The 18,899-nt window shown below is 36.4% G+C and overlaps 1 protein-coding gene across 11 annotated transcripts in view; it reads right to left on the minus strand.

The window, feature by feature from the left end:
* Positions 1–18,899, minus strand: part of SLIT2 (slit guidance ligand 2) — a 268,470-nt gene that overhangs the window by 118,272 nt on the left and 131,299 nt on the right. The gene's annotated exons all lie outside the window — the stretch shown is intronic.

Below are 18,899 nucleotides of genomic sequence, written 5' to 3' on the forward strand. Positions count from 1 at the left end.
GCAGCTTCATTTTATGTATTCAGTTATTTATTTTTTCCTCATAATACACTGGTAATCATAATGTATTATGTTTTGTGGAAATGCATAAAGACCTTACTGAAAACCTTGCTACTACTGAATCCTTCGTAAGAAGGAATGGAAAGAGCACATTTCTATTTATCATATTTACTGGTTAGTAGATAGAAGTGTATCAGGGAAAAAACCCCACAGCTTAGAATCCTGTGAACATCTGAAATTCATATCAATAGAAAATAATAACCTATCCTGCCCAAAAAACCTCAAAAACTTATATACAGTGTTGCTTTTTTATCTGAAGATAAAGCCCTTAGATAACCTGAAATTAATGATCCTGACAGAGTGCTTCAGCTCTTAAAAAGTGCACACAGTACTGCATTGCAGCTATTTTATTACTCACCATGTATGGTTCGCAGTTGAATATCCTATATACCTTAAAAAGGAGCACTCAATTTTTAATGATATAAATTGAAACACCAGATATAATATCTATATCATACATTGCTAAGGTTGTCTCACAGTTTTCTTGTGTGGCTAAACCATTGTTTGTTCTGAAACACTAAATCTTTTAAAGATGGCAAACCTGCTTGTAAATTTAATTACTTGTAACTTTATTTTCCTCTATGGTTTAACCTCCCTCTGTGTCTGACCAGTGATATCATAAATCTATACTGCCATTCTCTACTTTGCAAAATACTGAGTACTGGGAATGAGTAATGTGACCTGATTTGAAAAGGAAAAGGCAGAAATACTCAGTCAAACTAAGTATTGAAAACTTACCAGTTTATTTATGCCAGTTCTTAAAAACATCTCAGAAGGTGGCTATTCCATTCTTAATAATTACTTACACATAAGTGACATGAAAGAAGTAAGCCTTACTTAGTACGTCTCTCTTACTAGAAAACAACAGTTTTAACATTAGCTAACTATGTTCTTCACAAAATCCCCCTGTACAAGGTGACAAACTATCATAGTAAATGAGATTACAGGGCATTCAAAGAAATAAAAAGAATGACAATTATTTAAATTATTTGACTGAAAATCAAGTATGTGAATTTGGACATGGGGATTTTCACTTCGAATACAAAGGTCGCGAAAGAAACAAGCAACATATTTCAGAATAGGATAGTTCAGTTGAAAGGGACCTACAATCATCATCTAATCCAATCAGATGATTTTGATGGAATGAGTAACAACATCTCTTTATGAACATAAGTATCAATCAGACATTTATCCTAAAATAATAGAACTAACCAAACAATTTGCTTATGAATATAAAACAGTCCTCTCCTATTCAGCTGTTTTCATTATGATTGGCTTTTTCCTCAGTACTTTTTGGTGTTCCGACAGTATTTCTGCATCTAAAATGTCATAAAATTAAAAAATACAGAAAATTAGGTGGCAGGGAGAAGACAGACACCACCTGTTTGTTAAGAAGCTCCTTGCAGAAAGATCCTGCAAAACATGCTCAGGCTACTCACTGGATCCTGGACTTCAGTAAGATACCTGTGAGGTCTTCCATGGCCCAAGATAGTTCTCCAGTCACATTCACATTAATGAGGTACATCATCTATAACCTCAAAGCTATTCCAGAGCAAGACTCAGGTTTGCAAGAGCTATTATTATTTATTCCCTTCGCTTTGATCTTAGGGAAAACAAAGTACTCAGCCTCACCGCGCAGCTCTGGAGACACCAGCAGTAAAATTTGAGATCTGGAAGGTAAGAACATGCTGCAACCTGACAACATAAGAGAAGGAAGCCACAGCCCCAAGGTTTAATTGTGTCTTGATATGTCTCCAGAGAAGTATGGGGAAAGATTAGTTCATGTTATCATTAAGACTGACAGCTGCCTCTGTTTGCAAAAGATGTTGTGGGGTTTCCAATGCAAAGAGGAGAGAATGAAACGCCAAAGTAGGTTTTTCACGTTTCAGTGGATCTCTGATTTGGATTTCATTCCTAAAATGACAGTTTTCCACTTTCTAAATTTGAATAATAAATATGAATTTCTATTCTGTATTAGGTGACATGCGTTATCATGGAAAACTTCTGATCAGATTTTTTTTTCTGCTCATGAACCGTCATTTATCACCATACAATTATAGTCCTAAATTGCAAAGTTCCAGTAAGACTAGGACCTTTTCTGAAAGCTACAGAGGCACACATTGGCAACCACTAATTTTATTGTATTAGGATAAAGTATGTAAGTATGAAAATTATTTTCAGAACTGTGTAATGAGAATCAAACCAAAGTACAAAGTCTTCAAGAACACAAATGCTACTGAACATTATGGTCTCAATGCAGGGGGAGTATCCTGGAGAGAGAATTCCTCTAAAATTAGTAGCTCAGGTGAACTGAACCTATTGAAGCCTATTTGGAATTCCATCATGGTAGAAATATATGATATTGTAACAAGAACTTACTAAAAAAACTATGAATGTTAAGCAAATACATTAATATATATAAACGAGTAAGTACTTTTCCCATCAGTCAAATGAGGCTTATCCAGTTAATTGTTAGAATACTGACATATGCTTGGCTTTATAGAGTTATCATATAACAAGTTACAGTACTGCATCACTTATTTATGAAGATAATCTTATACCCAAATGGCTTGTCATGTCCTTTTAGTGAGGCATAACTTTCTGGCAGATCTGTGGATCAATTAAGACAGACAGAACAAGGGAATGTTTAAAAAATACATACTTAACAATCCAATCTAAACTCTTGTACTGAAAAAAAAAAAACAAAGAAACAAAACAGGCAACAACTCTGCTGTACCATTATTCTTTGACTATGAAATAAACCATTTAGCCTCCTATTAATTTCAACCATTTTTTTCTGTTCTTCAGTAAACCATTCATTCCAGTTATTCCTCTTCATAACCAAGATACAAAAGGTATCCAGTACTATGAGCAGTAGCCAATGAGGCACTCATTTATCCCTTTATGAAGATAAAAACTATGAATTATAATTTCAAATATTAGTTCTGTAAATCATTATTGCTGATGCTTCCAATAAGAAGAATAAAATTTCATGTACGAGAAAGGCACTATTAACCTCCTTTTACTCATTAAGAAACCAAGGTAATATGTATCAGTGGTAGCATGTATCAGCACCATGCTGAGGAGCACAGAATCGATGAGAAAAATTTAGATCACAAAATTGCAGGTTCTCTCTGCATCACTAATTTCCATTTGCTCTGTTGACTCCCTAGCGATTCAGATCGTGTACATAGCAGGCACGTAACCTATTCGCACGCTAAAGCAGGATCACTCCCTAGGCCATGGTGTGCTACATTGCCCAAGTGAATATTTAGCGTTTCACAACATAGGGCAATCGTCACTGCAACATGGACCGAATTATTTGAATCACAGCAATTCCCATGGTGAACAATGCATCTTTTTCTTTTCTAAGAGTATTCAGACTGAATTTCCCTGCCCACTTTCACCTCTCAGTTTTTAATGATAACACTTTTGATGATATCATTGATGTTTCTTTCATTCTTAATGCTTGACTTTTTTAAATGCCATCCATTTATAAATCTATTATGGAATCAAAATGTACTTCTTATTATAGCTTTTGGTGTATTATTATCTGTATTATTTAAGCAGCAGATCTTTTAATCCACTTTATCTATTGATTTATTAAAGCAGAGGGAGAGATCATTTACGCATACAGTATAGAACATATACAGTAAAAGAGAAAAAATAACACACTACACAATAGTAGTACTGGTAGCCTGGTAATCTCCAGAATTTATCAGTACTTTCAACCTCAACATTTAGAATAAGTCATCAAAAATTTAATTCTGACAATTAGTGCTAATCTTTTTTTGTTTGAGAAACAGCCTGACTCCTCATATCTATGCAATATAATACACAACTTACTTATAATTTTGAGTATTAGTAATTAGTTATTTCTGAAGAATGAAAATAACACAAAGTACAAGTACTAGGTCTCTTAGCTTTTAATAGGATCACATTTTGGGTTTGGAGTAAGACAAAACCTCCAGTCTTATTCTTGGCATAAAAGTTAATCCATGGGCTGCAAAATCAATTCTACTCTACAATGTCTCCAAAAGTGCACTTAAATCAATTTGTATACTCTGATTCCACTGAAAATAACTGCTTAAAGACATTCACCAGTTATTCTTTTATTGTGCTAGAGTGGCCTAGCATGGTAAATGCTAATTGTGCAATAAAAGAAGAGTATTAGGACCACACATATATTTTACTGGAGTCTTGGAAATTATTTTTTGAAAAGGAAAGCAGTCTTTATTAGTCTGTTCCACTAAATTAATATGTAATCCCCTTTCGTTTAGACTAAAAAACAAAACAAACAAAAAAAGAATTAATTAATTTCCTCTAAAGAGGAAAGGACCACCTACAATTTCAAAGAGAGAATTGCAATGCTAGTTCAGGTTTGGCTTCAGTGTAATCCTTTTGATGGAAAAACTTGAAGCTCTTAAGAACACTTCCCACTCCTCCAAAGAAAAACTAGACAATTCTTCATCCCCCATAGAGTCTCACATTGATCAGGCTGAGGGAAGATACAGAGCTACATTTACTGACTGCTGCTTGTCGTGCATCCCTAATAGCAATATCATTCCCCTAATGCCCCAACAGCAGCAGGGCTGTGATGTGTGAGGGTATCGCTGACCTACAACCCTAATCAGAGTTTGCAGAGTGGGAGATGACTTTTTACCCATATGGATGTATAACCATATGATGAGGCTGCATCTCAAGTACTGTGTTCAGTTTTGAGCCCCTCACTAAAAGAAAGACATTGAGGTGCCAGAGCATTTCCAAAGGGCAATGAAGCTGGTGAAAGGTCTGGAGCACAAGTCTGACGATGAGGAAGTTCGGGGTGTTTCACCCGAAGAAAAGGAGGCTCAGGGGAGACTTTATGGCTCCCTACAACTACCTGAAAGGAGGCTGTATCCAGGTGGGGGTCGATCTCTTCTCCCAGGTAACAAGTGACAGGACAAGAGGAAATGGCCTCAAGTTGTGCCAGGGAGGTTTAGATTAGATATATTTTTTGTTCATGCATTTTCCCCTCCTTTTTATTTAACCAGGTTGGAATTGAAGGCAAAATAGAAAATAACTTTTATGCATCATTTTTTCATACAAGGCTACAAAAGGCCGTTTCTTTGTAAGGAAAGAGCAGATTCTGCTATTTTCATTTTACCAGTCTCTGATAGGTGATTTTGTGATTAATTTTTAACCAATTATCACACTTGACAGACTTCAAAATGCACTACAAGTTAAGAACTTTAAAAGAATAAAGCAAGATGCTGCCAGGTAACTTTCACTTCTTCTGGTACGTTAGACACTCAGCATATGCATGGCTGAAACATCCATTTGGTTTGGCTGGGGATCTGCTCACATTAAGAATAGATGAGATGGCATACTTAACTTTCCAAAAGACCTCTTCAACAGTATCTGAAAAATCTATCACTACTTTCCCCTGTAACAAAACTTCTTTTTTAGAAGAAGTTCGCAGCTGTCAACATGTCTTTAATATTTAATATTGTTTCACCTGCTTTGGAATTGAAACTGTAAGAACTTTGAAGAACTGATTGAAAGGTTGTCTGGTACATTGTCTATTTTCACTATACAGTCTATAACCCTGTATGTTCTCTTCTGAAATATCACTCAGCAAGCCATGGCAATTTCTCTCTTTCTTCAAAAACAGAGCAAAGCAGACTCCTGATCCAATTCCATTATGCATAGCTGCTATTCCAATACAGCAATAATTACATCCCTGGACACAGACATTTTTCATGAAGTAAGGCTCCAAACTTTTACTCTAATAATAAGCTGAGTACTTCAAGTGTTTCCTAACAGTAAAACTAACCTTGAACAATTTGTCAAAGGACAGGTAAAATTTGGAGAATAAACTAGAAAAGATTTTGCAGACCATTAATGTTGAATAGCAATTGCACTGTGCTCACTCTTCCTTCACATGAGTGGAATGATGCAATTTGGGGATTGTCTCTTGAAATGGGCTGATTGCTTAATAAGACATATTTATTGTACAGTCTTATCTTTATACAATATGTGTGTAGTTGCATAATATACATGAAGAACTGATGTTTCAAGCTTTGAGACAGTTGCCTGTCATTGCCAAAAACTATGCTAAAACCAGTGAAAGACACCAAAGAAAATTCTAAAAGGATTATCATGGATGATTAAAAAAAAATTGAAAACAGCTAAGCTACCATCATAATTAATGCTTATCAAGATGACCAATATTATATCATTGTTTTCTTGGGCTTCACCCATCTGCTTATACCCATCTGTCATTTCTTAGACTGCAATACGTTTCACAGAAATTGGGCGTTGATTGGTATTTTTCTTACTCTGTGTTTGTACAGTGATAAGCACCACTGGACCAAAAACCTAGGACTTTATGCTGTTCTATGAGTAAACTAATAACAGGAAGGACAAGAAATGTGTTTGTATCATCCTCCACTTCACTAATAATGAACCAGAAAAGAGTAATAACAAGCTTAGTTATTTGAGTAACTGGATTTGACTGGAGTTTTTGTTTATTCTATTTCTTGTGTGTTGTGTACGTATGTGCTGGTTAATACAAGTCAACTAAAAGCTCCTAGAAGAAAAAAGAAATGAAATTGTTGAAAAACTTCATGGCAATTACTGACACATATATTCAAGTACTCTGGAACTAAAACTTCCCACTGACCAGGATTAAATTGCTTCAATATTCTAGCTGAGTATCCCAAAAGTGTCAAGCCTCAAGCTTCTGTTCAAGTCTTCCCTTTCTCCCTGAGCCTGCCTTCTCTTCTTGTGGATGTTCCAGCCTCTTCCCCCAAACTGCTGTCACCACAATCTCTTCCTTCTCATTGCCATGCAAGGAATCAGAATTTCAAGAGGTAGATTCTTGTTGTAAAAGGGGCTGAGAATACAGCAGAGGCAGTACAATTGGTCTGTAAAAAAAAGAACAGTTCATCCCCTCCTGGGCTCAGGGGACATTTAGAATTGAAAACCCTTGTAAAAATGGTTAAAATGTACAAAAGCAATGAAAAGAAAACTGGTCATTCCAGAATGAACTGATCACAACAAACTTCTTAATCAACAGCAAACTAAAAAGAACAACCATGGGTAAAAACCCAGATCAGAGTGGTCCCAAGTGTAAGAATGTGAAAAATCCCATTGCATGTTACAGCCGTGGCTCTATGCTGTTGCCACAATACTAGTATGTAAATTACATTTAAATGTCCTAGGGAAAAACAATCCACAAAACTGAATTTAATATTTTTAAATAAAAGCTTAAATTATACTGCTACTTCTGCCATATTTATTTCCTCTTTTCCCCTTCAAGCTTGCAAAAAGCTTCAGCTGCTTGCACTAAGAATAATTTTTATTCAGACATTTTTTTCAGCTTGAAGTCCACAAAGCTGATTTTCTGTTCCAGGACTGCACTTTTCCACTGACACCATCAAGAATAGCTGCTCTTAACTGCACTTTAAAAACCCATCTTCTCTCCTTTTAAACTTTTTTCCTCTATCTGCATGTTTTCAACTCTTTTTTTTCCAAATTGCTTCCATGGAAAATTCTTTCCCTTCAACCAATTTTCAGACTCTTCTAAGTAGCTGAAGGAGCTTTCACTCAAGTAACTATACAGAAAATCCTACTGAGAAGCCCTAATCATTACGATAAAAAGTGATTATGTGTGGGGTATGGTGGGGACATTTTGTTGTTTGAGGTTTTTTTTTTTATTTAGGAAGGTGAGTGTTTTGTTTTGCTATTTGAGGGCACACAAAGGCAGTTGGATGGGATGGATATCAGCTAAGCAATTGCTATCAAATGAGAGTGTAGCATACCCAGGATGAATAAGGGTGACACTGATGTCTCCATTCACAAGATATTACACACTCTTGTGGCAAGTAAACAGATAATTTCAGAAAAGAAAGGTCTAGGTGACCACACAGAAACTGAGGACAGTTACGCTAATGGAAAGAAAGATCTATTAAATGTACTTAAAGAGACCCCGACAAACAATACATGAGCTGCCTTATTGCTTGAAGAATAATTCAGAAATATACCATGAAATCTTTAAACACTTAGATTGATTGTATTTTGTTTAAAGCATAAATTTTAAAAAGGGATTTAAGAAATAAACCTAAATATACACATGGCATTGAGCTTGTATGGATAATAGCCATTAAAGAAAACATAATCTCAGCACTACACACCCAATTTTTCTGCTAAAGCAGTCTGTGTAAATCCATTCGTACTTCTTGGGAATTCAGGAAGAGTTTTGCCAGGTTACAACAGCATCTTACAACAGCAAGTGCATCTGTACTCACTCTTTTAACTGAGTAAGAACAGATCTCCTCTGAGAATGAGATCAGCTCTGAGCTCTGAGGTGATTGAATTTAAACGATATTTACACAGATAGCTGAGAAGGTGTGAAGATTTGCTTCTTCACAGGCTCCACTGCACTTGCTATCTGTTGCCATATGGTTAATTCCCTCTCATGCTTATTCTCCTGTTTCAGTTCATGTTACAGTATACTCTTTTACAGACCTGCAGCTTCCAACATCTGTAGCAAAGGTCCCAGAAATTGATTTAGAGGCTGAAATACAAGCATATCCAATCCTGCTCCTACACAAGGCAATATATCTTTGTTGGAAGACTGACACATGGTCCCCATATGCACCAGTGATAACACAAGCCTGCCAGGCACAGATGTACTTATAGCTCCAGAGAGATGCAATCTAATGATGGATAGGAATAACCCAATCATACGAACATTTGCATTTGTAAACCCTACCTAGTGCTACAGACAATATGTCTACATTTCATTGCCACACTTCAAGGATATCAAGATGTTCCTAAGGTATGACAAGCATATGATAAAACTTAATGGTATGTAAGACAGACAGACTGCTTTCTGAAGCACAACTTAATAGTGGGAAGATTTAAAAATTAATTGCTCTTCTGGCAAACGCAATGAAAATTAAATTAAATTAGATACTGGAACTTTTTCACTAGAAGGCTCTGGCAAAATAAAGTTAATAGATGGAAAGCTTTCTGCAATTAAAAGTGACAGGTGCATTGCTTTCTCTAAGCTTTTAAATCACATCTGTCAAAAAGCCTACTAAAATGCATTTTTTAAGCCCCTTCCAATCTACTCAACTTTTATGAACCAAAATACTGTAGAATTATTGAAGAAATATCACTTAAGTCACAGCTTTATGGCAGTAAAGAGCTAAAATTTCTATAGAGTTATACATCTAACATATTTAGGACAATGTATTAAAGCACAGAATGTAGGGAAAGCAAGTTAAACATGGAAGATGTATTCAAGGAGGAAAAAGAGTTTCACTCAAGGAGGTTTTTGCTGCTGGGAAAACTAGGCCTAGAAAAAACCTAGTGTGGGAGAAAATTCTTTCCCATGAACAGAAGTACCTATTTTTGCCTGTCTGTTTTGAGAAATTAACTCCCCTGTTGCAAGAAGAGATAAAAGTTCTCACATTTGTTGGAGGTCTCTTGGGGAGACAAAGAAACCATAAAGTACAGAGGAGATTATTGCTTTGAAGTTCTGTGCATGCAAGAGGTAGTGTTATAAAGGCACCAGAATGGGACACCCTGGGCTGCTTTTTGCCCCTGCTACGTTTGTACTTAGTGTACACCCTTAGTATATCCAGGGTTTCTGACTTCGGAATAAACCTTTTCTTAATACCCTAGCTGTGGTTTGGTCATCTGGGTTCACCTGTGAGCATATCATTTCTTACACAGAGTAACTCTGTCTCCTGTTCCCATTCACTCCATTTGTCAGCATGATTTCCTGCTTCCATTCTTAACCAGCGCACAAGAAATACGCAACTTGATTTCCCCAATTTAAAACCAAGTTTATAGTAAATTCAGTGACAGTCTTGTTTGAATTATCTACTGTAAGTGTTTAAGCTGATTTGGAAGAGAGACCAGTATTTATACCTTCTTCGAAGAAACTTTCAAGATAGAAAGTGTCTTCCTTGAAAACAGGCAGAAAAGTTTGAGGTCAGCTTCTCCTGTGCTTCTTACAGAGTGAAACATTTTCAGTGAACATGTGTTCCAACAGTGGGAGCAAATCCACTTTTTACACATCTTCTCCCTGCCCCCCAGCCATGCCTGAGCCAATCCTTTACGTCTCATTCCTCACTCTCAAAATCAGGGCGTACTTAAACCCAAAACTCAAACACCCCCCTCCTCCAAAACCTCTGATAATAATTTGGTTTTGGTTTTCATTTTGTTTTGTTTGCTGGTTTTTTTCAAAACTAATCAATAACCCTAATTTTGATAGGAATGAAGTATATTTAAGGGAATGCTTCTCATCCCCACCAATTCTGAAAACAAACAAAATTATTACTCTTCAAAGCTTTTAATTATGAACTAAATGAAAATCTGTTACACATTGTAAGATGGACTGTGACAACATGAATTGTACAGGCACACCACCTTCAAAGATGTATGATGGAAAATTGTACTAACTCAGTTAAACATAGCTCTTATTAACCAAACACACAAATAATCTCATCCCAATTCAAGAAAGTACTGAAGCATGTACAATTTAAAATATGTGCTTAAATACCATTGAATTCATTGTAACAACTCACAAGTTTAGTGTTAAAACATGTGATCAAATATATCTTTGAATCACAAACTACTTACCAAAAAACAGCAGTGAACACTAAAGGCTTCCCTAATTTAAGTATGTATGAACAAAGACAAAATTCCCCTCAAATGGAGAGATAGAACAAGAAAAACATGAAAATAATTTTCCATAATCAATCTATAAATTTTCATCTTGCCCCATGACGAATTATCGTGACACCAAAAATAATATCTCAGGCAACTGGTCCAGGTTAAAGTCCTTAACAAAATTATCTTTTATGTTTAAAAACTCAAGGTTTTGGTACTGCTTTTTGGGTTTTCTTTGAAGAATGGGGCAAATCTTGCCAAGTTCTCAGTTACCCTTATAAAAAAAAAAAATTGAAACAGCAAAGACCTCACATGCTTCTCCCTAGCACTCCTTATGATAATGTTACAGGGATTTTTCTCAGAGACAGAAATCTCTTCCAGTAGCCAGGTAGATGAAAGTTTTGTGGTGGAAGGTTGGTATTTCAGGAGGAATGATCGTTCAAGATAATACAATATTTCAAAATTTTGTGTCAGGTCTGCATACCTGCAGAATAACAGAGGAATTTTGCTAGCAAGAACAGCATTCTGGGAAGAATCAAAAATAGTAAACACACACTGGAAGAGTATACATATATATATTACTGGAAGAGTAAACACAGACAAGGATTCATCCCTGACGCAACTGAGTCAGTCTAAGAGCTGAACTGCAGTGGCACTCAGTGCTTCACATATGCAAATTAAAAATACACTAAAAATACTAAAAGAACCAAGTAGTCACGAAAATATGTCTACAAACATTTGCTCCAAATAGGGATAAAAATATTCAAATATTTTCCCTTAGTAGCAATTTTAACTAGTGTGGATGAGAATGAAAGGTCTGCAATCTGTGAAAACAGACCAAATTCAGAATTCAGTAGGGATAACTAATATCTAATTAAGCCCTGTATCTGCAGTATATTTTTTTTTTTTAGTTTCTTCTTCCATATCTCTTTTGCCCTCTGTTAATCATCTTCCCATCCATGTCTATAAACAATGAAATTAAGCCAAATTTTCTGCACGGATATAATGTATTACACAAATATCTGAAGAAACTATGTCGAGAAATGTTTTGATGAGCTGTATTAATTGAACTGTTTAAACAAACATAAAAACCCCATATAGAAATATAGACTTGAAAAGAGATATTAGATAACCCTATTCTAAATAGAACTTAAAATATTGGTACCCTAAAAGGAAAGGGAGTAACCAGATTCAAAGCCAGTATTCAAAACAGCCTGGCCATACAAAATAAACTAGAGTCTATGCATTGGTCACATTGATTTTATTCAGGTGTTAACTCTAAGTTTAAAAATAAATGCTCTGATGAATTTTAAGATATGTATTTTATTTTCCTGAATTTCTGTTTCATCTTATCGTTTAACCTAGCTGAAATTTCATTATAGATATTTGCTATTTATTACACTGATTAATACATCTTTTTATATCGAACAGGAAGAAGAGTCCTATAGAGACTTCTGCATATCTACACCCATTTCTGCTTGTGGGGTTTTCTTGTTTTGATTCTATTTTTTTAATTAGGGACATACCACTTCTAGCGGTTGATTACCCTCCACATACGTAAACAAATGTTATCTATGGTACAATGCCTGCCCTGAAAAACCAGTAAATATCTCATATTGTCTGTTTTCCATAGTATTTTTAATATTCATGATTCTCTTTTCACTTTTTACACACGATAATAAGTAACACAAAACAAAGATTCCTAGCTGAGGCAGAGATGACATCTTAGCCTGCAGTTGAAAAGGGAAACACAGAAAAAGCTTTTAAAAAACATAGAGAAACTGACAGATTTAAAAAAAAAATAAAATCAGGATCAACATCTTGGATAAATGCTCTTAACAATGAAAATCACAACAGCCAGGATTACAGTATAAGGATTTTATATTACTACCAGGTATGTACATGTCTAATAGTGAATGTCTTTGTCTTCCTTACACTTATGAACAGACAAAGATAATAGTTATAAATCCCCATGTTGAAATAAAACTGAGCCTAATCTCAAGATTAGGAATCTAATCTCCACCAGAAATAAGATATAGGTATTTAAAATGAATAGGAGGTTAATTTGCTACAGGCAACATGACATTCTGTACAGTACATAATGCATACTCCTGCACCGCAGCTGAAGTATTTTAAAACTTATGAGCTCACATAAAAAGCAACAGATTGAATGGAGAGTTTCATTATAAGAAACAGAATGTGTCAGCAACCATCTTCAAGTTGAATTTTGGTCATACAGCTCCTTGGTATTTTTCACTTTGCTTTTCTAACAAGTTCCCCTATGGATTAACCTCTTCTCACCTCTGGTTGTATATACACTGCAAGATGGAGCTGCTGGACAGTTCATTAGAGAAGCTCCTGCTGTTTTTTCCACTGTAGAGGAGGCACCTCTAAGTTATCAGACACAGGCAGGCCCAAGTCAACATGTCTTCTAACAATTTCTGGCAGCTTTGATCAAGCTGGTGGTTCATACAAGTTTCACAGCCAAAAAAAAAAAGGGGGAAGGAACTTCAAGGCATTTCCTGCTACTCCTTGGGAAACCAAATACCATCACTTAGTAATGCACATGCCATACTCGTATCATTGAGCGGGGGTAGTGGGGAACTTGATTTGGGGGCTTTTTCTATGTGGCACATCTTAAAATTAGAAAAGATATATTTAAATGGAATGCTAGAAAAGTTTTGTTTTAAATCACTACTAGACAGAGGTTCAAACATAATAATAAATCTAAGGTAAATTTCTTGATTTGATACTCCAGCTGCCTGTTTCTGAGAATGTGATCCAGCCCAAGGTTTACAAGAAGCTTTGCTTTTATAGCCTCAGCTTTGTAAAGTGCTCAAGGCTATGTGCTTCGGTTTTCCAGCTCTGTGTGGCATGGTGGCAAAGAACGCTAAACTGCATTTAAGCACTTGAAACAGGCTCCGTGGTAGCCAGCAACATTTCTCTCTGCTCAGCTTGGTCTCTTTCCTTGACACCTCTGGTGGCCAAGCCAAAAAAGTCAACAGTCTGCAGCAATGAATGAATACTCCAGGATCCTTTCATAATGGTCTAGCTGATTGAGGCCCTGTTTGAGAGGCCTTACCTCGTTTCCCACACATTTTCTGACCCATTTTGTCCGTCTCTCTCAGAGGGATTTTGCCTGTTATATTGTGGGCTAAGCAGTAAACTAATTATCTTGTTCAAATCCCTTTGCAACGCCTCTAATCCTATTAGTTATAAGAATGTGTGAATACTGATTGCACAACTTAAAACAGGGAGAAACAGAAAAAGAGACGGAGGCAGAGAGAAAAAGCCAAAAGGCAGGATCTGGGAAGATCTGCTAGCCACTTCAGCCTTTCAAGACTTGTCAGGACACTCAAGATTCCCACCCATCACAAGATGGGACAATTTGTAAGGCCCATATTTTCATTTTCTGTCTGTCTGTCGTGTCTGCCCCAGAGCTGCCCCTATTATCCGAAGCAGCCCGGAGCCCTTTGCTCACAGCAGAACTTGCTGACCCTTGACTCCAGTTAACAGTTACATTTTCTCTCTCTCCCCTTTCACAATGAACATTTTAATGAAGGGGATGACAATATTACAATGTGTCAAAGAAGCCATATGAAGTACCGGAAATGAATGATGTTAGTGTAGGCATCTATAGGCCCTATGAGTCCTACCTCTTTTCTTCAAAGAAACCTCACAAGTCTTATTAAAGAGCCCTCTCGCCCTCTCCCTCAGCTGAAGATACCGAAGCAGTTGCCTCCTGCTGTCCAGTACTGAGTGAACTTTAATCACTTTTCCTATTTTGTTCACACTGGGGAAGGAGCCAGACTTCAGTGAAAAGCCTGCAGTCACAGTCGATGTTAAAGAGCATGAAATTTATCTGACTTCCATAAAAGATGAGCTCTGCCCTTCCATTCCTGCTTTTGCTAAGCTGGCTGCTCCGGGGACAGCCATTCTCTCCTCCAAAAACAAATATTTGCTTTCAGTGTGGATGGATGCTGCTGCCTAGGAGTGCCTTTCCCCTTGCTTTTTAAACTGTACGCTTAGTTGTTTCCACCTACAAAGAAGACTTGTGGTCTTGGGAAAGAAATTTAACTTTATCATTTAGACATGCTGTTTTGCAAATGAAGGTTTTAAAAATGCAAACAGTTCCTATTTTACGTGAGTAATAAGCTCTGGCTAATTGGTTACCATAGAAGCAAATTCATCAGAATTCTCAGAGTAAGAGAACGATTCACCTTTTTTTTTTGCCCCTCCTTCCCTGCAGAAATGTCTATGTCAGTGAAAACCTAATTCTTAGGATAAAATACAGAGTTTCTTTTCTCACATACCATACTTGGAGACTTGAGACACCATTATCTGATGAAAATCGTAATAAATTTTGTTATTACATAGTATTCCATTATTTGCTTTTAAACCCTTGCCATTTGGAATTGGCTCTAAAATTTTTGGAAAATGTATTTCCATTATAAATGCTTGCTTCCCTCACAATGGCAAATCAATGACACATTTGTATATGTCTCACAGTGCACATCTTCTCTGAGGATCACTGCAATATAAATGAGCATTTTCAAAACAATTGAGTGCACAACTTTAGAAATGTGTATTTCAGAAGTGGTAAAACTTCTGTGTCATTTAATTACTTAAATATTTGAAATCCAGTAGAAAAATGGAATGTAAAGAATCCAAAAACAACTCCAGAAGCAATTTATCCCCAAAACATTTTATGTATATAAAAAACCTGAAAAGCAGCAACAAAATTGCATCAATGAGCTTGATAACAAAAAGATTGTGTTAATGAGGAATGAAAAGTGGTACTGATCCACTGACCATCCGCTCTGCATGCCATAACCCCCTCTAATCCCCAATTGATACTGACAACTGCAATGACAAGGGCTAAATTGGAGCCATAAGTAGGAGTAATGATAGACTGCCACTTCAGCATGTCATCAATTGCCAGATTAAAATTAATACCACACAAACGTTCTCCTGTAAAGTGGAGACCTATCAAAGGGAGAAAAGTGCTTCTTTAACTGTAACACATCCCAAAAATGTGCCACCGTGGGTGGGATGCACGCCCAGTGCCCAGCAAAGGTGAGCTGGCCCTCAGCAGGAGCCAGATGTGCAGGGAAGACTGTTCCTGCTGTACTTTTAGCAGTGACCACCTAGGGGCACTCAGCGTCCTACAAATCCATCGCAAATCTCAGCTTTTGATCCAGCCCCATTCTGGTATAGAGCACAAAACATATTCTCTGTCAAGCATCCTGCTTTATAACTTGAATAACAATGATGAGTATTGTTTATTGATACTTTATTACTGGCAGATAACCAGCCAGACAGCCTTGTTCCCTCTAAATGCTTCTAAAGGGCATTTTTTGATAAAGGCTTTAATATACCGTGAAGATTTTCAACCAATGGGCAAAAATATACAGACCATATCTTTTGAGAAAGTGATTTCAGATTTAAGACTGGACTTCTTCCAAACTGCCAAGCAACTACAAACTGCATGGAAAGCTGTCTAGAGGGAGTTCTCTTAATTACAATTCACTACAGCTTTGAAAAGGCCATGGCAAAAATGGACAGGAATATAAAACTGAGAAAGCACCACAAGGTCAAGAGAATTGTAATTTTTTCTTCTTCATATACATTCTTCCTTTCTACAGCACATTTTTTATATACAAAATGTAAATGCAAACAGGATTGTATTCCTATATTTTGGGATTCTCTGAATTCTTTAAAAAAAAAAGAAAAACGAGTATTTGGTATAATTAGTCTTCCAATTTTTCCTCAAAAAACCGCCCTTAAATATGTTCATTAAAGCAATCAGCAAAATAAAATTTTAGATCGAAGCAAAAGATTCATTTAGGCTAAACTACAAGAGCCTACTAGCCAATCCTATCTGATATTTTATGGTCAAGTTTTATAGCATGAAAATTCTGACTTTCTGCCACATTTTTTTCCGTTCAAACAGGGTTCACTTAACAAGCAGAATGCAGACCTGCTGCTTTCCCTTGTGGCCAACTTCACTTGTTCAAAGTCTTTGAGAATCTTGGAACACGGCAATAGCTCTTAAAGGAACTTTGGCCTGCAGCTGTTATTAACTAGCTTTGGACGTATGGACCTCCGTTGACAAGCACCTCATGTATAGAGGTTAAAAAATTGCTACCATATGCTTTCAGCTTTTTCAACCTACAATGTAAAGCCTCAAAAAAAAAAAGAAACCCCTCCTTTCAGTACTTTAAAAACACAAATCGATTTACACATAAACCAATACTTATTTCTATCTTATACTGCCTTATAGTTATGAAATATATATTTCATTTTTACAAGGGTACTGCAGTTCTAACAGACAAGAGCTGATTTCAAGGAAAGGAACAATTGGTTACAGGTACAAAGATCTCAACAGGCTTTATTACTGGACACAAATTAAAAACCACCACACTCTTAAAACCAGCATTAAATAACAATAAAAATCTGTGTTATGCACAGAAAAGCATTCTCTCCTTAATGAAAGCTAAAGCTAGCACTGCTTATTATACCTTTACCTTAGCTTCATGTGCGTATACCTTACACTAGTTTTCATTTATGTGACCTAGTTCAGATCTGAAGGATGATCTGTACCGCCAACTGCTTGTTCCTTTTCTCCAGACAGATTCACCAGTTTACCAAAAGACAAACCAAGCACAATCTCATCACGAGATCATCATGAGACCAGAGAACTCTTCTTACTCACCAAAGTAAGAAAAGTACCGGTACTTGTACCGTACATAGTACAAGTATGGATGTTCAAATGGATGTTCACAGTACAAAATGGATATTCAATATTTTTAACCCTGCTGAAATAAAAAAAACCACCAAACTAGTTAATTGCTGACCTCTTTTATGTCTCTGTTCTATAGATTCCCATTTCATTCCCTAAAAACACCTTAACAGTGTTTAATAAAGAGCTTAGTGAGCCTCACTTCAGCATACATCTGAGCCAAGTTCACAGATTTCAGATCTACAGGTACTGTACAGATTTCCTTAGTTACTGGAGGAACACCACTGATTATTAGAACAGAACTTTATCTTTTAATTTAAGTTTATCAATGGGTTAAAATGCCCATTCAGACTGGAAGATGAAAAAAAATACTACGATGAAATCAGTCACCTTCTACAAGAGTTTTGCCAATCACAGTGTAGCCATACCCCAGGCAGTAATCAACAATAAACCATAACTATGTTTACAAATCCAAGCTACTGCTCTAGCAGATGACAAGAAAAGCCAAGGAGAGTTACTTTCTCTTCTACCATAAGAATAAAACTTCATGTATTTAAATACAGGCCAATTTTCCCAGAATTCGGGAATATTCCACATGGCAGATATGTTTTTAGTCAGGTAACAGAATCTGCACAATATCAGAATTACCAAGAATTATATCTAGATAAATGGGCAGAAAACTGTAAATATAGAAGAAATGCAGTCACTAAAGCATAATTTGCTGTCTGTCCTGAGTACTTGCAGAATTTCATTACCAAGTTGCCTAAATGCTATGTATATTTAATACTTTTACAGTAAAATAAACATTTTTCCTGCAAAGTATGTAAGTACAGTATAATAATTTCATTTTAAAACAGGGAAAAAAGGGACCAGTACCAAGGGACTAACAGTGGGAGTCATCTCACACATCTTTAGCCAGGTGAGAACCAGATAATCTAGTCTTAGTTGTCTACAGAAAGAAGAAGACATCTTTAGAAGAAGAGTAGCTTTATCTCTGTATCCACATTTGAGAATACGAAAGTTTTGAAAGGCAGCTTGGACTCAGCATCTCAATTTCAGGAAGGTCAAACCAGAAATCCACACAGACTAGCACACTGCCTAGTCAAGGTCAGAGAGCAGCCCTTTTTAGTCATGTACTGAACCAATGTCTCCCAAATACCAGCATGGTTCCCGAAATATTTGTACCTTAGGATATGGGATTCTCTAATAACGCTGGTTTATCGAGGATTTTTCTGAGTAGTGGAAACAATCTACTATGTCCTTCTCAAGTGAAACTCTGGGCACCTCCTGAGCTCTGCAGACTGCTCTGAAGTATGACAGAAGGACAGCCTGTATTAGAAAACTTACAGCTGCTCAAAGCTAGAGGCCTTGTCAACTATCCCAAAATCTTACTCCTCCTTTCTCTGAGAGATTCGACAACTTTTAAGCATCA

Source organism: Pseudopipra pipra, chromosome 4 (genome assembly GCF_036250125.1).
Source record: "Pseudopipra pipra isolate bDixPip1 chromosome 4, bDixPip1.hap1, whole genome shotgun sequence".
Taxonomy (NCBI): domain Eukaryota; kingdom Metazoa; phylum Chordata; class Aves; order Passeriformes; family Pipridae; genus Pseudopipra; species Pseudopipra pipra.